At 39.8% G+C, this 27,146-nt stretch overlaps 2 long non-coding RNA genes across 2 annotated transcripts; both read right to left on the reverse strand.

The window, feature by feature from the left end:
- Window positions 1-4,611: 4,611 nt before the first annotated feature.
- Window positions 4,612-7,195, reverse strand: LOC114477027 (uncharacterized). Its single transcript, XR_003675655.1, has 3 exons — window positions 7,092-7,195; window positions 6,541-6,656; window positions 4,612-6,470 (listed from the first exon to the last, which is right to left on the reverse strand). It is a non-coding gene; the product is annotated as an uncharacterized LOC114477027 (long non-coding RNA).
- A 14,896-nt stretch (window positions 7,196-22,091) lies between these two features.
- On the reverse strand, window positions 22,092-26,944 carry LOC114477028 (uncharacterized). Its single transcript, XR_003675656.1, has 3 exons — window positions 26,806-26,944; window positions 22,480-22,541; window positions 22,092-22,388 (listed from the first exon to the last, which is right to left on the reverse strand). It is a non-coding gene; the product is annotated as an uncharacterized LOC114477028 (long non-coding RNA).
- Window positions 26,945-27,146: the final 202 nt, after the last annotated feature.

The raw sequence follows: 27,146 nt of genomic DNA on the forward strand, positions 1-27,146 counted from the left end.
AGTTAAGTAAAAATATGTAGAAATATGTAAAGAAAAAAAAAAAGGTATTACCGTCAACATCAGAGGTTAGATGGTCAGTGCAGGAACAAATATTGAACTTTAGACGACTAAATCAAAGAAAATGTATCAAATGCAGAGTAAAGTCAGCGCAGTGAATGAATATCAGGAGGAGGAAGCGTCAGTTTACACAAGATTTAACATTCAAAGAATTGCAGCAGGTAACAAAATAAAAGCCAGACAAGTCAGTGAAGGAAATATTCAACGCAAGACGAGTAGAACAAGAAAACTGATGCTGAGCTTCCATTTTCTTGACGTTGGAGAATTTATTCTCCTACAATAGCAACCCCCCCCCCCAGATAGCATCATTTAGAATCAGGAACCTTAATAAAGGATTAGATAAACAAATCTTACAAACACCATTTAAATATGTTTTTAAAAAGAAACACTAAACAAGGAAATAATGTCAAAATGGAATTATGAAATATTTCATTTACTACATCAGAGGCTGGCTGGTCAGCGCAGTAAACAAATATCAGGAAGGGGAATCGTCAGTTTACCAAAAAAAGATGCTTGAGAAATTAGAGTAACTAACAAATACCAAATGCTGGACGAGTCAGAGAAAGAAAACAGACACCAGACCAGACAGTAGAGGAAACAGTAAGACACTAGAAACATCCAAGAAGGTAATCCCCGTTTGTCGCCTCTTACAAACAGCAGGGGGCGTGCTAAGGACCTATTCTACCCCGGGTCCCCACGGGGGTTGTACAGTTTATTTTAGCAGAAATGCTGCTACTCTAGCATAGCGATGGGGTTTGTGTGACTCCATACCTTGTAAGCTTTTTTTTGTTACAGAAACTGCAATAACCACACACAGCCATATACCCCTTGATTGGTTCAAGTTGATAAGTAAAGTGAGTTAGTAAATATGATTTCTATAAGATGAGATGTGTTTTTAGTTGCAGCAGTCTACAATAACATGGCAATGGGATGGTTATACTGAATGTGTAATCACATAAAGACTAAACTTAACAAACATGAATATGTGCACTCGCATGATTTGTCACTTTATACAGTAAAACTACTGTATGTTCAGATTTACAAAGACAGTTAACTCATATTTTAACAATGGGGGGCAATTACTTTTTTACAATTTGTCAGATTGATTTGGATTCTCCCCCCTCAATGAATGAATTCATCATAGCAACCCCCCAGATAGCATCATCTAGAAACAGGACCATTAGTAAAAAACTAGATCAACAGAAAATACAATCACAATTTAAAAATGTGTTTTCCGAAAAAAAGACACTAAATAATGAAATAACATAAAAATATGATGATTAAATATCTTTCTTACTGGATGAGAGGTGGACAGTCAGTGCAGGGAAAAAAAATTCATAAATTGAAGCAGGAAATAAATATTTCTCCTTGAAATAAAATGTATCAAATGCTGGACGAGTCAGAAAATAATCGACGTAAGACGAGTTCGAGCAAGAAAACTGATTCTGAGCTGCATCTTCTTCAAATTGAACAATTCCTACTCCTACAATAACAACCCCCCCTAGATAGCATCATCTAGAAACAGGACTCTTAATAAAGAACTAGAACAATGAAGAATACAAACCACATTTAGATACAAGACATTAAAGACAATACTATAAATGAGTAAAATAATGAAATACCTACTACATCAGAGTGTAGGAAACAAGTATTGAACTTTAGACGACTAAATCAGAGAAAATGTATCAAATGCAGAGTGAAGTCAGCGCAGTGAATGAATATCAGGAGGAGGAAGCGTCAGTTTACACAAGATTGAACGTTCAAGGAATTGCATTAGGTAACAAAAGCCAGACAAGTCGGTGAAGGAAAGCATCATTTAGAATCAGGAACCTTAATAAAGGATTAGATAAACAAATATTACAAACACCATTTAAATGTGTTTTTAAAAAGAAACACTAAACAAGGAAATAATGTCAAAATTGAATAATAAAATATTTCATTTACTACATCAGAGGCTGGCTGGTCAGCGCAGTAAACAAATATCAGGAAGGGGAATCATCAGTTTATCAAAAAAAGATGCTTGAGAAATTAGAGTAACTAACAAATACCAAATGCTGGACAAGTCAGAGAAAGAAAACAGACACCAGACCAGACAGTAGAGGAAACAGTAAGACACTAGAAACATCCAAGAAGGTAATCCCCGTTTGTGAGCAGGGGGCGTGCTGAGGACCTATTCTACCCCGGGTCCCCACAGGAGAGAAATCCAGACATTGACTCATAAGAAGGTTCACCACTGCTCCCAGTTTTCTCCATTTGTGGATAATGATTTTAAACATGGTTCACTTTCTGCCACAAAGCCCTGGAAAAGGTTTTGTGACCTTCTCCAGATTTTGGTTTCCATTTGTTTTGTTTTTTTTAACTTATTTGGATCATGTTTCTTTTTAAGATCTTGTAGCCTACTTCAATTAGTTTGCCAGGTTTTATAAGATGTTTCTTGATTCAATAATCATAGCAGTAATCAAGCCTGGGTGTGGCCAGTGAAACTGTGCTCAGATTTACAAAGACACAGTTATATTTTAACAATGGGGGGCAATTACTTTTTTTTACAATGGGTCAGATCTATTTGGATTCTCCCCCCTCAATAAATAAATTTATCATAGCAACCCCTCAGATAGCTTCATCTAGAAAACAGGACCATTAGTAAGAAAACTAGATAAACAGAAAATACAATCACAATTTAAATATGTGTTCCAAAAAAAGACACTGAACAAAATAATATAAAAAAATCTAATTATTAAATATTTTACTTTTTAGATTAGAGGCGGACGGTCAGTGCAGGGAAAAATTGTGTTTTTAAAAGCGGACACTGTGCCCCGTTACAGAAGTATACTAAGATGCCTGGAATCAGCTGAATCACCGCTTTGGCCAGCAATTCACCACTCAGAGAGAATTTCACCTATTGGCCAAGAATTCAACCTATGGATGCTGAAGGACTCAGAAACTTTTCCGACTTTTTCAATGCCTGTCTCGATGCCATGCCTCATGTCAAGGTTCTCGGCATTTTAAATGATTGTAAAAAGAACCAGAAGCTAGTCCACAAACTCCCAGACTGGGCAACTTCACGCTGGAACCGCCAAGTCACACAAAGTCTCAATGAGAACCAAGAATTCCCAAGTTTCAAGGACTTCGCTGAATTCACATCTACTGAAGCTGAAGTTGCGTGCAACCCAATCACGTCCTTTCATGCCCTTCGTCCTGCAGACCCAAGCCCTGAGAAAATAAATTTCAGAGACCCAAAGCGAAACAAGGCTATCGTTCTCAACACTCAAACAGTTGCAGACAACGATCGCTTAAGGTCAGATCAGAAAAAGATTAAGACTTAATGTATTCTCTGTCAAAATAACAGACATCAGCTTCACGCGTGCTCCAAGTTTACAGAGATGTTGTTGGTTGATAGACGGAACTACGTAAGGGAAAAGAAACTCTGCTATGGGTGACACCTGCAAAGGGAAGCATCCTACAGCCCTCCATTAACCACAACTATATAAGGGAAGTGTCCTCATCAGAAACAAGGACAAGTCAAGGTGCTGCTGCTACATCATTCAGTGTAACAGATGAAGGCTCATCCAACACATCGATGGTGATACCAGTGTGGGTGTCATCTAAAAATAATCCAACGACAGAGAAACTTGTCTACGTTCTACTTGATACTCAAAGCGATACTGCATTTATTGAACAAAAAGTGAGAATTGGTCTTAATGCTGACAAGTATCCAGTGAAGCTGAAGTTTACTACCATAAGCAGAAAAGATACAATACTCACGATTGAAAGGGTTTCCGGCCTTCGTGTAAGGGGATACAGTTTAACCATTCAAGTCGCTGCCTACACGAAAGACTCTATACCCTTGAACCGCGCTCACATCCCTACTTGTGAGACAGCTAAAAATTGGAGTCATCTAGCCAAAATAGTAGACAAAATCCAACCCCTGAAGGACTGGGAAGTAGATCTCCTCATAGGCTATAACTGCTCCAGAGCAATGGCACAGAAGCAAGTCATTCTGGGGGGACATAAAAAACCTCACTCTATACCAGGGCTATTCAATTAAAAATTGACTCGGGCCGGATTTTCAGACTAAGGATATGAGCTGGGCCGGACATTTTTAGCAGACAGTAAGCAAAGTTAACCATTTAAAATAAACACAAATAGAAAATATAACGAACACACTGGATGTTTATTAACGTATTGCCACATCCAAAAGGACATAAACACAACAGAAGAGCAGTGCTTAACTAAACCTGTGCTGAAATATGGTTTCTTTAAATTTTACATTTCAAACACATAAACAAAACACATTTTGATACAATACAATACAAGCACATGATAAGGTGCATGTGAACATAAAAACAAAGTGCAGATTAGCGAATCACTGTCATCACGTCATTGATTTGCAAGGTGGATGAGATGCACTTTTCTGAGCTCTTTTAGCAACATCTCAAAGACATCTGTGGCGAGAATGTCAACCCTGCGAATGTTGGAAGTGTCAGACAGGGGTACCTGTTTGATAGCAGATGTCACACTCTTCTTAACTTTATCGTCGGTTAAGACTTCGTCCACGACAGTTTCTGAGTCTGTAAACGGCCTCTTTTTCTTTGCCAAGATCCATGATACACGAAGGGAAGCTGCTATGGCTCTTTCCTGAGCGGTGCAAGTCTGCTTCATTGTTGTACAGCTCTGGTTTTAAGACGCAGTCAAACTTTGAAATTCAGCCGCCCTCTCATGAGATCCCTCGGGAAAGTTTGTCCAAAACACGGCATGTTTTTCAGTGTGGTGTCTCCGGACATCATAGTCTTTCAGCTCTGCAACGCACTCGTTGCAGAGTAAACACATTGGTTTGGCATTCGGACCTGGTGGTAAAATAAATAAATACTCGTCTGTCCATGAAGGATTAAACCGACGGTTTTCCTCTTCGATTTTTTGTTTCAGGGTAGAAAAGGACACTGAGATTTTCACCTGCATAGAACTGCTTTCTCCGCCTCAACAACAACACAATGCATTGTGGGTTGTGTTGCATTCAATGTTTGTAATAATGTAGAATTTTTTGTAAGAACATGTCAATGTTTCTACAATATGTTTTTCTATACTTCTCGGACCCAAGTCATTCAGCAGTTGCCTTTGGGCCACTTGAGGGTTGCTTATTGAATAGGGCTGCTCTATACGGACAGATTTGGGATGGAGTATCACCAAGCTATGACTCACAGAGCACAAGCAATCTGTGTCACAGAATCGCAGTTAAAGAGCTACCTCAAGCCACTCCAGCAGATGTTATCCGTATTCTAGAATCAGACTTTAATGATGGCAGTGAAGACGACAAAACAGTGTCACAGGATGACATCTCATTCCTCAATAAGCTGGATGATGGCATACGAAAAAATAAACAGGGCCAATATAAAATTTATCTGCCCTTCAAAAGAAGATAGAGACAACAGAGACTCAGCAATCGTATGCCTCAATCATCTCAAAAGGAAATTACAACGGGATGAACAATATAAGGAGCATTACGTCAAGTTCATGGAAGAGGTCATCAAAAGGGGAGATGCAGAGCAGATCGAAGATGGTGGGAGTAAAGGTGAGAGATGGTACATCCCCCATCATGGTGTTTATCATGAGAAAAAGCCTGATAAACTCAGTGTAGTATTTGACTGCTCAGACAGATAGAAAGGAACTAGCCTAAACGACCATCTCCTCTCTGGGCCTGACATGTTGAACAACTTGAATGGAGTCCTCATTCACTTTCGTCTGCATCCTGTTGCATTAATATGTGACATTGAAAAAATGTTCCATCAATTCCAGGTGAATTAAGTTGATTGCAAATATCTACGCTTTCTTTGGTGGAAGCAAGGACACTTGAATGCAAAGCCTTGCGAGTTCCGCATGAAGGTGCATCTGTTTGGCGCAGCCTCCTCTCCCGGATGTGCAAACTACGGGCTAAAACATCTCGCTAAAGAAAATGCTGACGTCTATCCCCAAGGTTCAAGGTACATCATGTGCGACTTTTACGTAGACGACGGCCTGACAAGCGTCAAAAGCACTGGAGATGCTATTCAACTAGCCTGGGAAGCGCGTGAACTCTGTCCCATGGGCGGTCTCAGACTACACAAGTTTGTGTCGAACGACAGAGATGTCCTAGAGATTATACCACTCTCTGAACAAGCAAACAATGTGAAGGATATGGACCTCGTATTCGACGATCTCCCACTTGAGAAAGCTGTCGGGATTCAATGGGATGTGGAATCCGACCACTTTCGTCTTAATGTCACCCTCAAGGAACAACCTGCTACACGCTAATACATTCTCTCTACAGTAGCGTCCCTGTATGATCCTCTCAGGTTTGTGGCACCTGTCCTGCTTGAATCCTCCAGGAGATGTGTAGACGTGGCACAGGCTGGGACGACCGTCTGTCTGACGAGCTACGTCTGAAATGGGAACAGTGGAGAAATGATTTAGCTCATTCGGATAATATCACCATATCCCGCACTTACTCACCCGCTGAAGATTGGAACTAACAGCTGCGGTTGTTTTCATTAAGAAACAACATGCTCAAGGATGAACTGGGATTAACTGACACCGAGGAGTTCTATTGGACAGACTCTAAAGTGATCCTGGGATATAAAAAAACAAAGCAAGACAATTCCACACCTTTATGGCCAACCTCGTTCAGAAAATTCATAGTAGTTCAGACCCAAAACAATGGAGACACATCCCTACCACTGAGGATCGTCAACAATCATAGCAGTAATCAAGCCTGGGTGTGGCCAGTGAAACTGTGCTCAGATTTACAAAGACAAAGTTAACTCATATTTTAACAATGGGGGGCATTTACTTTTTTACAATGGGTCAGATTGTTTTGGATTCTCCCCCCTCAATGAATAAATTCATCATAGCAACCCCTCAGATAGCTTCATCTAGAAACAGGACCATTACTAAAAAAAACTAGATCAACAGAAAATACAATCACAATTTAAATATGTGTCTCTAAAAAAAGACACTAAATAATGAAATAACATAAAAATATGTTGATTAAATATCTTACTTACTAGATCAGAGGCAGACGGTCAGTGCTGGACGAGTCAGCGCAGTAAACAAATATCAGGAAGTGGAAAAGTCAGTATACAAAATAAATAACGTTTGAGTCAGTGAAGAAAATAATAGACGAGTTCGAGCAAGAAAACTGATGCTGAGCTGCATCTTCTTCAAATTGAACATTTCCTACTCCTACAATAACAACCCCCCTAGATAGCATCATCTAGAAACAGGACTCTTAATAAAGAACTAGATCAATGAAGAATACAAACCACATTTAGATACAAGACATTAAAGACAATACTATAAATGAGTAAAATAATGAAATACCGACTACATCAGAGTGTAAAAAACAAGTATTTAACTTTAGACGACCTAAAAGAAAATGTATTACATTCCAGACAAGTCAGAGCAGTAAACATATATAGAGAATGGGAAGCATCAACAAATAAAAAACTAGATAAACAAAGAATACAAACCACATTTAGATACAAAATAATGAAATTAGATACTATAGGTAAGTAAAAATATGTAGAAATGTGTAAAGAAAAAAAAAAAGGTATTACCGTCAACATCAGAGGTTAGATGGTCAGTGCAGGAACAAATATTGAACTTTAGACGACTAAATCAAAGAAAATGTATCAAATGCAGAGTAAAGTCAGCGCAGTGAATGAATATCAGGAGGAGGAAGCGTCAGTTTACACAAGATTTAACGTTCAAGGAATTGCAGCAGGTAACAAAATAAAAGCCAGACAAGTCAGTGAAGGAAATATTCAACACAAGACGAGTCAGAACAAGAAAACTGATGCTGAGCTTCCATCTCCTTGATGTTGGAGAATTTATTCTCCTACAATAGGAACCTTAATAAAGTATTAGATAAACAAATCTTACAAACACCATTTAAATGTGTTTTTAAAAAGAAACACTAAACAAGGAAATAATGTCAAAATTGAATAATAAAATATATTATTTACTGCATCAGAGGCTGGCCGGTCAGTGCAGGAAACAAATATCAGGAAGGGGAATCGTCAGTTTACCAAAAAAAGATCCTTGAGAAATTAGAGTAACTAACAAATACCAAATGCTGGACGAGTCAGAGAAAGAAAACAGACACCAGACCAGACAGTAGAGGAAACAGTAAGACACTAGAAACATCCAAGAAGGTAATCCCCGTTTGTCGCCTCTTACGAACAGCAGGGGGCGTGCTGAGGACCTATTCTACCCCGGGTCCCCACGGGGGTTGTACAGTTTATTTTAGCAGAAATGCTGCTACTTTAGCATAGTGATGGGGTTTGTGTGACTCCATACCTTGTAAGCTTTTTTTTTGTTACAGAAACTGCAACAACCACACACAGCCATATACCCCTTGATTGTAGTGTTGTGTTCAAGACCGCACTATCCGAGACCAAGACTTGCCCGAGACCAGAATGCACCGAGACCAAGACAAGACCAAGTCTTTCGGGAGCCGAGACCGAGTCAAGACCAAGACCAAGACCATAAACATTTTTTTTTCAATTTAAAAAAATATATAAATAAATAAAATTATGGCAAGGTTCAACAGTTAAATAACATCTCTCTTTAATTTTAGTTTATTTTAAATACATTTGACGGACAAAAAAGGTGCCTGCAAAAAATTTACTGAAATATTAAAACTATATTTGAAAACAATATTTTTATGTCAGCTGAATGTACAGCAAGTGTTTAAAAGCATTTCTGCCAAGAAATAATGATTCTGATTCTTTCAGTTGTGCAGGTCAACAGGTCACAGAGTTCACAAGATAATTTTTTAGTTTGAAAAATCCTTTACACAGGTTATTTTTATTAATTCACTTAGTTGATATAGTTTAATTTGGTTGCTGTAATATAACTAGGATATTCAATTAACAAAGGTTTCCAACTGTAACTGTAAAAGTGAAACTTTCTGAAATAAAACTACAAACAAGTTGTCATCAGTGTAAAAAACATAGAGCTACAGGTAGATGTGAAACTAAATAAAACAAACTCAAACCCTGGAAAAGTCATGTGACAAATTAATCAATAGTTCTTGTTGAGAATTATTATTATTCTGGATACAGTGGAAACCGAAACTATAAAAAATAATTATATTGTGAACCTGTTTATATTGTGGGGAACATATTATATACATACATGTAATTGGAGTCTAAAGACACAAAAAAAACACCACTTTAAAAAGAAAATAGACTAATATAAGACCTCTTTACAGTTATTTAAGTCATTCTGGCTTGTGCAACTCTGTGTTGATGACGCGCTGGTGACGACATAAACCAAGATGGCGGCGGCCCGGACTACAGCCGACATTATGTAATAAAGCCTTAAAAGACATGGATATAATGAAAAGAGTGGATGGACAGATGCATCAACATGCAGACTTTCAAACGGACACACACGGACTTATAAAACACACACGGACTAATTAAACACACACGGACTTATTAAACACACACGGACTTATTAAACACACACAGACTTATTAAACACACACGGACTAATTAAACACACACGGACTTATTAAACACACACGGACTTATTAAACACACACGGACTTATTAAACACACACAGACTTATTAAACACACACGGACCTCAGTAAACACGGTAAACGGAACAGGCTTCACCGCTCGGCTGGCACTAGGACCCAGAGGCAGAGTAAGTGCGTCCCCTATCCAGCCTTCACAGGCTGTAATATCATCAGTTTATCATTTTACCAGTTGTTAGAGCTACTGTCTTTACCAGGGAGATTATATTTATTACTGGTGATTGTTTTCTGGAGTTTTACTGGGATTTTTACAGGTGATTAGTTCATATCTCCCTTGCGCTCCGCGGTCCAAACTGACACCGTAGCCACACGTATGAGTGTCACACACGTCACTCAGTCACATTAAGGAAGGTTGCGGTCATTATAACAGGGTGGATTAAATAATGAATAAAGGATTGTTTTATTCCGTTCTTCTCCGTGTTATTATCACATTTTAAAAAAGTTTAAAAATAGCAGGAATTAGTGCTGGTCTCGAACGGTCTTGACGGAAAATCCCGAGTCCGAGACAAGACCAAGACCTTTAAAATTTGGTCTCAAGACCAAGACCGGTCTTGACTACCACAACACTACTTGATTGGTTCAAGTTGATAAGTAAAGTGAGTTAGTAAATATGATTTCTATAAGATGAGATGTGTTTTTAGTTGCAGCAGTCTACAATAACATGGCAATGGGATGGTTATACTGAATGTGTAATCACATAAAGACTAAACTTAACATACATGAATATGTGCACTAGTGTGATTTGTCACTTTATGCAGTAAAACTATGTTCAGATTTACAAAGACAGTTAACTCATATTTTAACAATGGGGGGCAATTATTTTTTTACAATGGGTCAGATTGATTTGGATTCTCCCCCCTCAATGAATGAATTCATCATAGCAACCCCCCAGATAGCATCATCTAGAAACAGGACCATGAGTAAAAAACTAGATCAACAGAAAATACAATCACAATTTAAAAATGTGTTTTCCGAAAAAAAGACACTAAATAATGAAATAACATAAAAATATGATGATTAAATATCTTTCTTACTGGATGAGAGGTGGACAGTCAGTGCAGGGAAAAAAAATTCATAAATTGAAGCAGGAAATAAATATTTCTCCTTGAAATAAAATGTATCAAATGATGGACGAGTCAGAAAATAATCGACGTAAGACGAGTTCGAGCATGAAAACTGATTCTGAGCTGCATCTTCTTCAAATTGAACAATTCCTACTCCTACAATAACAACCCCCCTAGATAGCATCATCTAGAAACAGGACTCTTAATAAAGAACTAGAACAATGAAGAATACAAACCACATTTAGATACAAGACATTAAAAACAATACTATAAATGAGTAAAATAATGTAAAAATTTGTCAAAATAAAATACCTACTACATCAAAGTGTCGGAAACAAGTATTGAACTTTAGAAAACTTGAAAGAAAATGTATTACATTCCAGTCAGAGCAGTAAACATATACAGAGAATGGGAAGCGTCAACAAATAAAAAACTAGATAAACAAAGAATACAAACCACATTTAGATACAAAATGATGAAATTAGATACTATAGGTAAGTAAATAAATGTAGAAATGTGTAAAAAAAAAAAAAAGGTATTATCGTCAACATCAGAGGTTAGATGGTCAGTGCAGGAACAAATATTGAACTTTAGACGACTAAATCAAAGAAAATGTATCAAATGCAGAGTAAAGACAGCGCAGTGAATGAATATCAGGAGGAGGAAGCGTCCCCCCCCCCAGACAGCATCATTTAGAAACAGGAACTTTAATAAAGCTCGAGATGAACAAATATTACAAACACCATTTAAATGTGTTTTTAAAAAGAAACACTAAATAAGGAAATAATGTCAAAATTGAAAAATAAAATATCTTACTTACTAGATCAGAGACAGACGGTCAGTGCAGTGGAGACATTTTCATAAATTGAAGCAGGAAATAAATATTTCTCCTTGAAATGAATTGTATCAAATGCTGGACGACTCAGCGCAGTAAACAAATATCAGGAAGGGGAAGAGTCAGTATACAAAATAAATAACGTTTGAGTCAGTGAAGAAAATAATCGATGCAAGACGAGTTTCAGCAAGAAAACTGATGCTGAGCTGCATCTTCTTCAAATTGGACAATTCCTACTCCTACAATAACAACCCTCCTGTTATGTACCACAGCAACCTGTGTATGTGTGTGTGTCATGACACTGTGACGAATGACTGTCGTAAAGTGTTACTGCTGTTGGTAAACGGAAGCCCGGCTCCCGAGGCATTCTGGGAAACGCAAAAGAAAATAAAGCTGTTTTCATGAGGCACACAGTCGCCGTCTTCCTGATTCATACACAATATTGGCGACGAGGATGGAGTTTTTTCCAGTTTCACCACTTTCTCTGTTCCTCGCTTTGCCGGGCGAGCCTCCGATTCCAAGATAACTGATGCTGAGCTGAATCTTCTTGATGTCGGAGAATTTCCTCTCCTATGTACATCGCTATGAAGGAGTTTTGGCACACTCTTCTTTGCAGAATGGAGGTTTTTGTGCCTGAACTGCCTGTTTATGGTCACTTTACAGCATCTTTATTGGATAGAAATCCAGACTTTGATTATACAGTATGCAAAAAAAAAAACGACACTGGAGGAATTCAAACAGGTAAAAAACTAGAAATGCAAATCGAGCCAGAGGAAAAGTTTTTGAGTTTTTTTTGAGTGGTGCATGGAGCCGCATGACCGCTGAGGGCCTGAGCCCGTCGAACGTCGTTGCGGTCCTGCGCCTGCCTGAGCCCTCTTGCCCCGCGCAACTATCATAATTTCTGGGAATGACTGCTTATTACTTATGTTTCCTTCCCTTCTACTCTGACACTACTGCGCCACTGCGTGCCCTCCAGAAGCAAGATGGGTCTGGTCTCCTGCATGCTCTGCTGCAGTCCGTCGGCTCAAGTCTCAGCTGACCTCCCCACCTGTACTTGCCCACTTTGACCTTGAGAGTCCCACATTCGTGACCTGCGACGCCTCCAACACTGCGGTCGGTGCAGTCCTGTCTCAATCCCACCAGGGGACTGAGCGTTCAGTGGAGTATGCGTCTCGGGCGCTCACTCCAACGGAGCAGAAGTACTCTGTGGGGGAAAGGGAGGCGCTAGCCTGCGTCAGGGCATGTGAGCGGTGGCATATGTATCTCTACGGTTGACATTTCAATCCACGGACCGACCACCAGGCCCTCACGGCTCTCCTGGTCACAACCAGATCGGGCCATAAATCACTGCGCCTTTATCGGTGGTCTGAGAGGCTACAGACATACAACTTCACCACACAGTTTACTCCAGGCATGGAGAATTTTGTGGCGGATCTCCTCTCCAGAGCCACACCTACCTACGCACCAGACACCAACCAGGACTCCTTGGAACCAGAACTGATCCTCCTGCTCCACACGCCCCTCGAGGCAGCTGATTCCCTGAAAGACCTTCAGTCAGCCTCTGCACAGGACCCTGTTCTTGCTCAGCTCTGCACCTTCATTCGTAACGGCTGGCCTGCCAGGTTTCCTGAGGAACTAGCACCATTTCACCGGGTCAGAGGGGACCTCTCCTGCTGGAATGAAGTCTGTGTGGCAAGAGGGCTGTGCACGATGTTCCCAAGCGCTTTGAGGGAACGGGTCCTGGCAATGGTGCACGACGGCAACCTGGGCTTGTAAGAGTCAAGCAACGCTGCAGGGGCCTGGTCTGGTGGCCGGGTATCGACAGAGACATCGAGGATCTTGTCAGAAACTGGCTTTCCCTCACCTCCACCCTTATAGCCTGTGCCATGGCCTCGGGTTCCATGGAGTCACATCCAGGTGGACATATGTGGTGAACTTCACGGCACCCCTCAACATCAGCCCTTCTTCCTGGTGGCATACAATCTCCACTCCAAATAGCCGGAGGTGCTTCCCGCTGGGTCTGTCACCACTGCAGTGGTCATCAACTTCCTCTCCTCTTTGTTCGCCCGCTGGGGTGTCCCTCACGCCATTACCACCGATAACAAGCCTCAGTTTGTCTCAGCTGACTTTGCGACTTTTGCAGAGGGCAGGGGGATAAAACACAATAGGACGGCCTTAAGAACCCTTAAGAACGAGCTCAGAGCACACATGGCAGACATTATTTAGAATCAGGAACCTTAATAAAAGATTTGATAAACAAATTTTACAAACACCATTTAAATGTGTTTCTAAAAAGAGAAACTAAATAAGGAAATAATGTCAAAATTGAATAATAAAATGTATTACTTACTGCATCAAATGCTGGACGAGTCAGCGCAGTAAACAAATATCAGGAAGGGGAATCGTCAGTTTTCCAAAAAAAGATGCTTGAGAAATTTAAGTAACTAACAAATACCAAATGCTGGACGAGTCAGAGAAAGAAAACACACACCAGACCAGACAGTAGAGGAAACGGTAAGACACTAGAAACATCCAAGAAGGTAATCCCCGTTTGTCGCCTCTTACAAACAGCAGGGGGCGTGCTGAGGACCTATTCTACCCCGGGTCCCCACGGGGGTTGTACAGTTTATTTTAGCAGAGATGCTGCTACTCTAGCATAGCGATGGGGTTTGTGTGACTCCATACCTTGTAAGCTTTTTTGTTACAGAAACTGCAACAACCACACACAGCCATATACCCCTTGATTGGTTCAAGTAGATAAGTAAAGTGAGCTAGTAAATATGATTTCTAAATAAGATTAAAAAATTAGAGCAGGTAACAAAATAGATGCCAGACAAGTCGGTGAAGAAAAAAATCAACGCAAGATGAGTCCCAGTAAGATAACAGATTCTGAACTGCATCTTCTTGATGTCGGAGAATTCCCTCTCCTATGTAAATCAATGTGAAGGAGTTTTGGCCCATTCTTCTTTGAAGAATGGAGGGATTTTGTGCCTGAACTTCCTGTTTATGGTCACATTACAGCATCTTTTTTGGAGAGAAATCCAGACATTGACTCATTGGAAGGTTCACCACTGCTCCCAGTTTTCTCCATTTGTGGATAATGATTTTAAACATGGTTCACTTTCTGCCACAAAGCCCTGGAAAAGGTTTTGTTAACTTCTCCAGACTTTGGTTTCCATTTGTTTTGTTTTTTTTTTAACTTATTTGGATCATATTTCTTTTTAAGATCTTGTAGCCTACTTCAATTAGTTTGCCAGGTTTTATATAAGATGTTTCTTGATTCAACAATCATAGCAGTAATCAAGCCTGGGTGTGGCCAGTGAAACTGTGCTCAGATTTACAAAGACACAGTTAACTCGTATTTTAACAATGGAGGGCATTTACTTTTTTTTACAATGGGTCTGATCTATTTGGATTCTCCCCCCTCAATGAATAAATTCATCATAGCAACCCCTCAGATAGCTTCATCTAGAAACAGGACCATTACTAAAAAAAAACTAGATCAACAGAAAATACAATCACAATTGAAATGTGGTCTCTAAAAAAAGACACTAAATAATGAAATAACTTAAAAATATGATGATTAAATATCTTACTTACTAGATCAGAGGCAGACGGTCAGTGCAGGGAAAAAAATTAATAAATTGAAGCAGGAAATAAATATTTCTCGTTGAAATAAATTGTATCAAATGCTGGACGAGTCAGCGGTGTAAACAAATATCAGGAAGGGGAAAAGTCAGTATACAAAATAAATAACGTTTGAGTCAGTGAAGAAAATAATAGACGTAAGACGAGTTCGAGCAAGAAAACTGATGCTGAGCTGCATCTTCTTCAAATTGAACATTTCCTACTCCTACAATAGCAACCCCCCTAGATAGCATCATCTAGAAACAGGACTCTTAATAAAGAACTAGATCAATGAAGAATACAAACCACATTTAGATACAAGACATTCAAGACAATACTATAAATGAGTAAAAAAATGAAATACCTACTACATCAGAGTGTAGGAAACAAGTATTGAACTTTAGACGACCTAAAAGAAAATGTATTACATTCCAGACAAGTCAGAGCAGTAAACATATATAGAGAATGGGAAGCATCACCAAATAAAGAATGAGATAAACAAAGAATACAAACCACATTTAGATATAAAATGATGAAATTAGATACTATAGGTAAGTAAATAAATGTATAAATGTGTAAAAAAAAAAAAAAAAGGTATTACCGTCAACATCAGAGGTTAGATGGTCAGTGCAGGAACAAATATTGAACTTTAGATGACTAAATCAAAGAAAATGTATCAAATGCAGAGTGAAGTCAGCGCAGTGAATGAATATCAGGAGGAGGAAGCGTCCCCCCCCCCCTCCAGACAGCATCATTTAGAAACAGGAACTTTAATAAAGCTTGAGATGAACAAATATTACAAACACCATTTAAATGTGTTTTTAAAAAGAAACACTAAATAAGGAAAAATTTCAAAATTGAATAATAAATTATCTTACTTAATAGATCAGAGGCAGACGGTCAGTGCAGGGGAAACATTTTCATAAATTGAAGCAGGAAAAAAATATTTCTCCTCGAAATGAATTGTATCAAATGCTGGACGAGTCAGCGCAGTAAACAAATATCAGGAAGGGGAAGAGTCAGTATACAAAATAAATAACGTTTGAGTCAGTGAAGAAAATAATCGATGCAAGATGAGTTTCAGCAAGAAAACTGGTGCTGAGCTGCATCTTCTTCAAATTGGACAATTCCTACTCCTACAATAACAACCCTCCTGTTATGTACCACAGCAACCTGTGTATGTGTGTGTGTCATGACACTGTGACGAATGACTGTCGTAAAGTGTTACTGCTGTTGGTAAACGGAAGCCCGGCTACCGAGGCATTCTGGGAAACGCAAAAGAAAATAAAGCTGTTTTCATGAGGCACACAGTCGCCGTCTTCCTGATTCATACACAATATTGGCGACGAGGATGGAATTTTTTCCAGTTTCACCACTTTCTCTGTTCCTCGCTTTGCCGGGCGAGCCTCCGATTCCATGACCCCGTTGGTTTGAGTTTTTTGAGACGTTTATTGCCGCTGCCGGGTTAGCTGATGCTTGCGGCGCTAGGCTAAAGGCCCTGCTCATTCACTGCCTGGGAAACGAGGGACAACATATTTTCCGCACACTCGGACCCGTGGTTAAGTTTCGGGACTGTGTTGCCTTGCTGGCTGGACATTTTGCTGCTCCACAGAGCGTCATCGTCCAACGGATCATCTTTAGACAGCACCAACAGAGACCCAGTGAGTCCGTTCATCAGTACTTCACAGACCTCCGATGCTTAGCTTGTTTGTGCAAATTTGAACACCTAGAAGACAAGTTTATTCGGGATCAGTTAGCCGAACACACAGATAAACCTTTCCCTGGTGCATGGTGGAGCTGGATGACGTGTGTTTACCACAGCTGCCTCCAGGTCTCTTCTCAGGGAGTCCACATTCCGCCACCTCTTTCCCGGACGCACTATCAGAGCGGGAGCAGAGGAGCTGCACGGTTAAAGACACACTAAAATTAACATGATTGGAACAGCTACGGCTCCAAGGTCCTCCCAGCATTTACGATCCAGGTGTCCCGACATGGTGTCAAACTCCTGGGATTTGACCTGTTCGCCGCCCTGGGTTTCTCCATCACTGACAACCTGAGTTCCACCTTCCTGACTGTGACCACACCATGGCAGCAGCACTGGCCTTCTCTTTTCATTGGGCTGGGCTGCCTCATTGCTTTCAACCACCAACCGCTCATCGACCCAGCCGTGAAAACTGTCATCCAACCTCTGCGTAGGCTGCCCCTCATTTTGCGTAATGATGTCACTGGCGAGCTGCAGAAACTGATGGATGCTGGCATCATCGAACGAGTCGACGCCTCGCCCTGAATCTCCAATCTGGTGGTGGCAAAGAAGAAGACCGGCGGCTTCCATCCCTGTGTTGACATCAGACAGGTAAGCAAAGCGGTGGTCCTGGACAGATACCCAATACCCACAGTGGAGGAGCTTTCTTCACAGTTTCACGGCTCAACAGTCTTCTCAAAGCTCAACCTTCGCCACGGCTACCTGCAGGTTCGCCTGCACCCTAATAGCCGCAACCTGACCACCTTTGTGACTCACATGGAGGGCTTTCATTACACCCGGATGCCCTTTGGACTCAGCTCACCTCCCAGCTGCTTCCAGAAAATTTATGGCCACCATCTTTGCAGGCATCCACAACATAGTTGTGTACCTGGACGACATCGTGATGCACGGAGCAACGTCCCTCGTGCATGACGATCGTCTCTTTCCAGGGTCCTGGATGTGCTCACTGGTCACAACCTCATGCTGAATGGGGAGAAGTGCATCTTTGCAGCTCCGGTGATTGAGTTTGTGGAATTCCGCCTGACCGCTGAGGGCCTGAGCCTGCTGCACTCGAACGTCGATGCGGTCCTGCGCCTGCCTGAGCCCTCTTGCCCGGCGCAACTATCATCATTTCTGGGGATGACTGCTTATTACTTTTGTTTCCTTTCCTTTTACTCTGACACTACTGCGCCGCTGCGTGCCCTCCTGAAGCAAGATGGGTCTGGTCTCCTGCATGCTCTGCTGCAGTCCGTCGGCTCAAGTCTCAGCTGACCTCCCCACCTTTACTTTCCCACTTTGACCTTGAGAGTCCCACATTCGTGACCTGCGACGCCTCCAACACTGCGGTCGGTGCAGTCCTGTCTCAATCCCACCAGGAGACTGAGCGTTCAGTGGCTTTTGCGTCTCGGGCGCTCACTCCAACGGAGCAAAAGTACTCTGTGAGGAATGGGAGGCGCTAGCCTGCGTCAGGGCATGTGAGCGGTGGCATATGTATCTCTACGTTCGACATTTTACTCTACGGACCGACCACCAGGCCCTCACGGCTCTCCTGGTCACAACCGGATTGGGCCATAAATCACTGCGCCTTTATCGGTGGTCTGAGAGGCTACAGACATACAACTTCACCACACAGTTTACTCCAGGCATGGAGAATTTTGTGGCGGATCTCCTCTCCAGAGCCACACCTACCTATGCACCAGACACCAACCAGATCTCTTCGGAACCAGAACTGACCCTCCTGCTCCACACGCCCCTCGAGGCAGCTGATTCCCTGAAAGACCTTCAGTCAGCCTCTGCACAGGACCCTGTTCTTGCTCAGCTCTGCACCTTCATTCGTAACGGCTGGCCTGCCAGGTTTCCTGAGGAACTAGCACCATTTCACCGGGTCAGAGGGGACCTCTCCTGCTGGAATGAAGTCCGTGTGGCAAGAGGGCTGTGCACGGTGTTCCCAAGCGCTTTGAGGGAACGGGTCCTGGCAATGGTGCACGACGGCAACCTGGGCATTGTAAGAGTCAAGCAACGCTGCAGGGGCCTGGTCTGGTGGCCGGGTATCGACAGAGACATCGAGGATCTTGTCAGAAACTGGCTTTCCCTCACCTCGACCCTTATAGCCTGTGCCATGGCCTCGGGTTCCATCGAGTCACATACAGGTGGACTAATGTGGTCAACTACACGGCACCCCTCAACATCAGCCCTTCTTCCTGGTGGCATACAATCTCCACTTCAAATAGCCGGAGGTGCTTCCCGCTGGGTCTGTCGCCACTGCAGTGGTCATCAACTTCCTCTCCTCTTTGTTCGCCCGCTGGGGTGTCCCTCACGCCATTACCACCGATAACAAGCCTCAGTTTGTCTCAGCTGACTTTGCGACTTTTGCAGAGGGCAGGGGGATAAAACACAATAGGACGGCCTTAAGAACCCTTAAGAACGAGCTCAGAGCACACATGGCAGACATCATTTAGAATCAGGAACCTTAATAAAGGATTTGATAAACAAATATTACAAACACCATTTAAATGTGTTTCTAAAAAAAGAAACTAAATAAGGAAATAATGTCAAAATTGAATAATAAAATGTATTACTTACTGCATCAAATGCTGGACGAGTCAGCGCAGTAAACAAATATCAGGAAGGGGAATCGTCAGTTTTCCAAAAAAAGATGCTTGAGAAATTTAAGTAACTAACAAATACCAAATGCTGGACGAGTCAGAGAAAGAAAACAGACACCAGACCAGACAGTAGAGGAAACAGTAAGACACGAGAAACATCCAAGAAGGTAATCCCCGTTTGTCGCCTCTTACAAACAGCAGGGGGCGTGCTGAGGACCTATTCTACCCCGGGTCCCCACGGGGGTTGTACAGTTTATTTTAGCAGAGATGCTGCTACTCTAGCATAGCGATGGGGTTTGTGTGACTCCATACCTTGTAAGCTTTTTTGTTACAGAAACTGCAGCAACCACACACAGCCATATACCCCTTGATTGGTTCAAGTAGATAAGTAAAGTGAGCTAGTAAATATGATTTCTAAATAAGATTAAAAAATTAGAGCAGGTAACAAAATAGATGCCAGACAAGTCGGTGAAGAAAAAAATCAACGCAAGATGAGTCCCAGTAAGATAACAGATTCTGAACTGCATCTTCTTGATGTCGGAGAATTCCCTCTCCTATGTAAATCAATGTGAAGGAGTTTTGGCCCATTCTTCTTTGAAGAATGGAGGGATTTTGTGCCTGAACTTCCTGTTTATGGTCACATTACAGCATCTTTTTTGGAGAGAAATCCAGACTTTGACTCATAAGAAGGTTCACCACTGCTCCCAGTTTTCTCCATTTGTGGATAATGATTTTAAACATGGTTCACTTTCTGCCACAAAGCCCTGGAAAAGGTTTTGTTAACTTCTCCAGACTTTGGTTTCCATTTGTTTTGTTTTTTTTTTAACTTATTTGGATCATATTTCTTTTTAAGATCTTGTAGCCTACTTCAATTAGTTTGCCAGGTTTTATATAAGATGTTTCTTGATTCAACAATCATAGCAGTAATCAAGCCTGGGTGTGGCCAGTGAAACTGTGCTCAGATTTACAAAGACACAGTTAACTCGTATTTTAACAATGGAGGGCATTTACTTTTTTACAATGGGTCAGATCTATTTGGATTCTCCCCCCTCAATGAATAAATTCATCATAGCAACCCCTCAGATAGCTTCATCTAGAAACAGGACCATTACTAAAAAAAACTAAAACAACAGAAAATACAATCACAATTTAAATGTGGTCTCTAAAAAAAGACACTAAATAATGAAATAACTTAAAAATATGATGAATAAATATCTTACTTACTAGATCAGAGGCAGACGGTCAGTGCAGGAAAAAAAATTTATAAATTGAAGCAGGAAATAAATATTTCTCCTTGAAATAAATTGTATCAAATGCTGGACGAGTCAGCGCAGTAAACAAATATCAGGAAGGGGAAAAGTCAGTATACAAAATAAATAACGTTTGAGTCAGTGAAGAAAATAATAGACGTAAGACGAGTTCGAGCATGAAAACTGATGCTGAGCTGCATCTTCTTCAAATTGAACATTTCCTACTCCTACAATAACAACCCCCCTAGATAGCATCATCTAGAAACAGGACTCTTAATAAAGAACTAGATCAATGAAGAATACAAACCACATTTAGATACAAGACATTAAAAACAATACTATAAATGAGTAAAATAATGTAAAAATTTGTTAAAATAAAATACATACTACATCAAAGTGTCGGAAACAAGTATTGAACATTAGAAAACTTGAAAGAAAATGTATTACATTCCAGACAAGTCAGAGCAGTAAACATATACAGAGAATGGGAAGCGTCAACAAATAAAAAACTAGATAAACAAAGAATACAAACCACATTTAGATACAAAATGATGAAATTAGATACTATAGGTAAGTAAATAAATGTAGAAATGTGTAAAAAAAAAAAAAAAAAAAAGGTATTACCGTCAACATCAGAGGTTAGATGGTCAGTGCAGGAACAAATATTGAACTTTAGACGACTAAATCAAAGAAAATGTATCAAATGCAGAGTAAAGTCAGCGCAGTGAATGAATATCAGGATAATAAATAATAATATTATATAATATTTATTTATAAATAATAAATTATCTTACTTACTAGATCAGAGGCAGATGGTCAGTGCAGGGGAAACATTTTCATAAATTGAAGCAGGAAATAAATATTTCTCCTTGAAATGAATTGTATCAAATGCTGGACGAGTCAGCGCAGTAAACAAATATCAGGAAGGGGAAGAGTCAGTATACAAAATAAATAACGTTTGAGTCAGTGAAGAAAATAATCGATGCAAGACGAGTTTCAGCAAGAAAACTGGTGCTGAGCTGCATCTTCTTCAAATTGGACAATTCAATAACAACCCTCCTGTTATGTACCACAGCAACCTGTGTATGTGTGTGTGTCATGACACTGTGACGAATGACTGTCGTAAAGTGTTACTGCTGTTGGTAAACGGAAGCCCGGCTCCCGAGGCATTCTGGGAAATGCAAAAGAAAATAAAGCTGTTTTCATGAGGCACACAGTCGCCGTCTTCCTGATTCATACACAATATTGGCGACGAGGATGGAGTTTTTTCCAGTTTCACCACTTTCTCTGTTCCTCGCTTTGCCCGGCGAGCCTTCGATTCCATGACCCCGTTGGTTTGAGTTTTTTGAGACGTTTATTGCCGCTGCCGGGTTAGCTGATGCTTGCGGCGCTAGGCTAAAGGCCCTGCTCATCCACTGCCTGGGAAACAAGGGACATCATATTTTCCGCACACTCGGACCCGTGGATAAGTTTCGGGACTGTGTTGCCTTGCTGTCTGGACATTTTGCTGCTCCACAGAACGTCATCGTCCAACGGATCATCTTTAGACAGCGCCAACAGAGACCCAGTGAGTCCGTTCATCAGTACGTCACAGACCTCCGATGCTTAGCTTGTTTGTGCAAATTTGAACACCTAGAAGACGAGTTTATTCGGGATGAGTTAGCCGAACACACAGATAAACCTTTCACCTGGTGCATGGTGGAGCTGGATGACGTGTGTTTACCACAGCTGCCTCCAGGTCTCTTCTCAGGGAGTCCACAGTCCGGCAACTCTTTCCCGGACGCACTATCAGAGATCAAGAAAACTGATGCTGAGCTGCATCTTCTTCAAATTGAACATTTCCTACTCCTACAATAACAACCCCCCCTAGATAGCATCATCTAGAAACAGGACTCTTAATAAAGAACTAGATCAATGAAGAATACAAACCACATTTAGATACAAGACATTAAAAACAATACTATAAATGAGTAAAATAATGAAATACCTACTACATCAGAGTGTAGGAAACAAGTATTGAACTTTAGACGACCTAAAAGAAAATGTATCAAATGCAGAGTGAAGTCAGCGCAGTGAATGAATATAAGGAGGAGGAAGCGTCAGTTTACACAAGATTGAACGTTCAAGGAATTGCATTAGGTAACAAAAGCCAGACAAGTCGGTGAAGGAAAGCATCATTTAGAATCAGGAACCATAATAAAGGATTAGATAAACAAATATTACAAACACCATTTAAATGTGTTTTTAAAAAGAAACACTAAACAAGGAAATAATGTCAAAATTGAATAATAAAATATTTCATTTACTACATCAGAGGCTGGCCGGTCAGTGCAGGAAACAAATATCAGGAAGGGGAATCGTCAGTTTACCAAAAAAAAAAGCTTGAGAAATTAGAGTAACTAACAAATACCAAATGCTGGACGAGTCAGAGAAAGAAAACAGACACCAGACCAGACAGTAGAGGAAACAGTAAGACACTAGAAACATCCAAGAAGGTAATCCCCGTTTGTCGCCTCTTACGAACAGCAGGGGGCGTGCTAAGGACCTATTCTACCCCGGGTCCCCACGGGGGTTGTACAGTTTATTTTAGCAGAAATGCTGCTACTCTAGCATAGTGATGGGGTTTGTGTGACTCCATACCTTGTAAGCTTTTTTGTTACAGAAACTGCAATAACCACACACAGCCATATACCCCTTGATTGGTTCAAGTAGATAAGTAAAGTGAGCTAGTAAATATGATTTCTATAAGATGAGATGTGTTTTTAGTTGCAACAGTCTACAATAACATGGCAATGGGATGGTTATACTGAATGTGTAATCACATAAAGACTAAACTTAACATACATGAATATGTGCACTAGTGTGATTCTACACATATATTTCCCGATGAGGCTTAGACACAGATCATTCACATTATGTACTTTTGCTCAGTAAACAATCATCTACACACTCGATACAAAACATAAAAGCACGCATACATCAAACAACACACATATTTGATGTATTGTGTGAGGAGGTGTAGGGTAATCCCTATAAAAGCACCCTACAAATGATATGCACATTACTAATCAAACAATAAGGATCATTCATAATGCTGATTAGATACAGACCTAAAACTTGAATTGTGAAGTCTCTAATAATTATAATAACATGATTTGGTGTTATCATTTCATAAGCCCCTCCCAAACAGGAAGTAGTTTCAGGAAAATGGTGGGGCCTCCATATTTTAATTATTATTAGTTTCTGGCAGACGTGTGAAGAAATCTCACCTATAAAGCTTCACGTTTCATGAATTATTCAGTTTCACAGTGATAGTACTTCATATTTGTAATTTTCTTTATTTGGAGTCACTGAAGATCAAGTACAAAACTTTCATCTTAAAATGTCGACGTTAGAAGTGATCCTCCTTTTCTTTTCTTTTTTTTTTATAGTAAACTGAATAAACACAAATGCAGAACATACACAACAGAAAACGGGGTGTTTTACACTATATGAAAAAGGTGACAATAGGGGTTTCACAATGCGTACTGTACAAATTAAGCAATTACAAAAATGAGCTCAGTGGAATATATTACAAAAATAATTATATTTATTGCAAAACTGTAAAGGAGAAAATGACAAAACTATTTGTTTATTTGTGGGTTTGATTAGACAATTTGATTAAACCCATGTGGGACTCATTGGTCACTAATTAAAATGGTCCCCACCTATAACATAACACCGATCCTGCAACTGCAGACAGTCGAACATATTATCAAAGTAAATAAAACTTATCGAAAGGAGATTCAAGTAACCCTATCCGTCACCAGAAAGAGGCCTAGAAACGACTGCATTCAGGAGAAATATGAAACAGACGCTGCACAGACTGAGAAAAAAAAGCCTTAAAAGATAAGGAGACGTTTTCTACTTTCAGAAATGTCCCTCATTCCACTTCTCATCGTTACTGACTCTGTTTAACCGTTTTCTGTCAACATTTTATACACTGTTGTTCGCTAAAGCAACGTTTAAAGCAGATTTTAAGTGAATATCTGCAGCAGATACCACAGCACACTTTCACAGGTGTGGAGAAACACATTCATCCATGAATAATCAGGAAGGATTAACACAGGTGTTAATTATACTGTACAAGTCTAATAAAAAAAGGTTTATTTTCAAAGAGTGAAGCATGTATAAGAAATAGAGAATTGACAGGAAAGCACGAGTGTAAAGAGTCACTATTGAAGCCGACTTCTTCACTCGGGCGGCTGCCCATGTCGCCCATATCAAAAACCACCCCTGCCTGTAAGCACTTACAATAATTTTCAGTATTTTATTTTCAAACACTTTTTGTCCATTAGAAATAAGGCTGTTTAATTGGTGTCGGACCTGGAGGAATCTATAGTGTTCATTATTGTCTAATCCATAGTCTTTCCTCAGTTTCTCAAAACTGCTCAAAATGCCTGTAAGAGACGTTGACATTATGATTTTTGTTGAAAATATTATGGTTTATGCCAAGAAAATATGTTAAATTTTCTAAATAAGATGCATTTATTTAGCTATAAAAGGCAATTGTATTTATTTTTTGATATACCCTTATTATTGCAAGGTCTTAGTTTAGTATAAGAGGCTGCGAGACCTGCATTCACCCAGAAATACAAGAGATTTTGACTGAGCAACCTGCAGCAGCAAGGCCAGCTGCACATGATATTTTAAGATTATTGTTTTCGAATTGTTCTGTAAATGTGTAAACTCGTGTTCTAATTATTGTATGTCAATTTAATATGCACTGTGACTATTTTAATACTTGATAGTACTTCATATTTGATCAGATTTACAGGCCTAATCCGATCAACAGCAAAGTCACAACAGGAATGTCGGATGCTCTTATTTTAACAATGGGGACAATTACTTTTTCACATTGGCTCAGATGGCTTTGGAATTTCCCCCATTCATGAATAAAATCATCATTTAGAAATCATTTTTTATTACAATAGCTACCCCCCAGGTAGCATCATTTAGAAACCGGACCCTTATTTTGATACAATAAATAACTAAATGTCAAAATGTTTTAGTAAAATAAAACACCAACTACATCAGAGGTGTGTTATACAATGGCCTCTACAACAGAAAATAATCTTGTTTCAATAATTTAAAAGAAAATATAGTATTTTATTGAGCAATAGCACTGTTAGCTTGTGATTAATCTGTCCAATAAAAAGCCTAAAAAGGAACTAGGAACATTTCCTGAGTATTTTTACCCCTGCAATGTACTCCTGTACCTCTAGGGGTCTGCGTACCCCTGTTTGTGAACCTCTGCATTAGCAGAAAACATTCATTGTTATGTTTTTGTCAGGTTTATCTTTTTCTTTCTGAATTTAACAAATATCAGATACAACACCTGCATCAGAAGAAAACAAATATTAAAACAAAAATAATTCAGAGGTCACTCAAAATACAAAATTATAATAAACTGAGACATTTTTACAGCAGGTTTATATCAGGCAAATTTCACATTTTAAAAAATTATTTTCAACTAATTTAGAAACTTCATTTTAAAATATATAAACTTATGAATGTAACATTTTGCTAAAATCAAAACTGATTTCTACAAAAAAAAAAAATTGTTTTCAAACTAAACCTAATGTAACATATTTAAGAGATGGAAAACCACAATCCAGACTGTAAATCCCAATCCTATAATAAAATCCAAAAAATGTTTTTTTTTTTAATAAAAATTGCTCATTGCACTTACTATGAATATCACAAAATGAACAGTTAATCAATTAAAATTAAAATTATTTAGAAATTGAAAAAAAAAAAAAAAAAAAAAAAAAAGGCTTCATCTTTAAATATTTACACTTATAAATGTAAAATTCTGTCAATATTAAATCTGACTTACAAAAAAAAAACCTTTTCATTCATTCTTTGTTTTAAAACCAAACTTAATCTGATCAAACTCAAGAAATCTAACCTGGAATCAAACGTGTGCTGCTGTAAAAACTCACACATTGCTCACGGGGAGCCTCTGGTGGTCGTGATAGAAAATGTAAAAGTCAAATATTAGACTTACTTTAGTTGTTTTTGTCCGTCTTTAGTTACTCACTCTGATGGGGAGGAGACATCATGGAGTTTATCTGCAGTCTTGGAACTATTTCAGAAGCTGCTTTTATCTTCTGAACTGTTTACGCGAGTTGAGAAACCATGGCAACCACAACGGCAACTTCCGGCCGTTCCTCTATCTGCGCATGCGCTGCGTTCTCGCCTGAGAGCAGGCAGACGGACATCTATGCTAACGTTAGCTGGTTAGCTGTAGTACTAACATGTCTATGTATTAAGGAGATCCTGAAACACCAGCAGCGCAGGACGGAGGCTCCGTTAGCGGGTAAAGACGGAAGATCTCCAGCCTCTGGG

This window comes from Gouania willdenowi, chromosome 15 (genome assembly GCF_900634775.1).
Source record: "Gouania willdenowi chromosome 15, fGouWil2.1, whole genome shotgun sequence".
In the NCBI taxonomy this organism is placed as follows: domain Eukaryota; kingdom Metazoa; phylum Chordata; class Actinopteri; order Blenniiformes; family Gobiesocidae; genus Gouania; species Gouania willdenowi.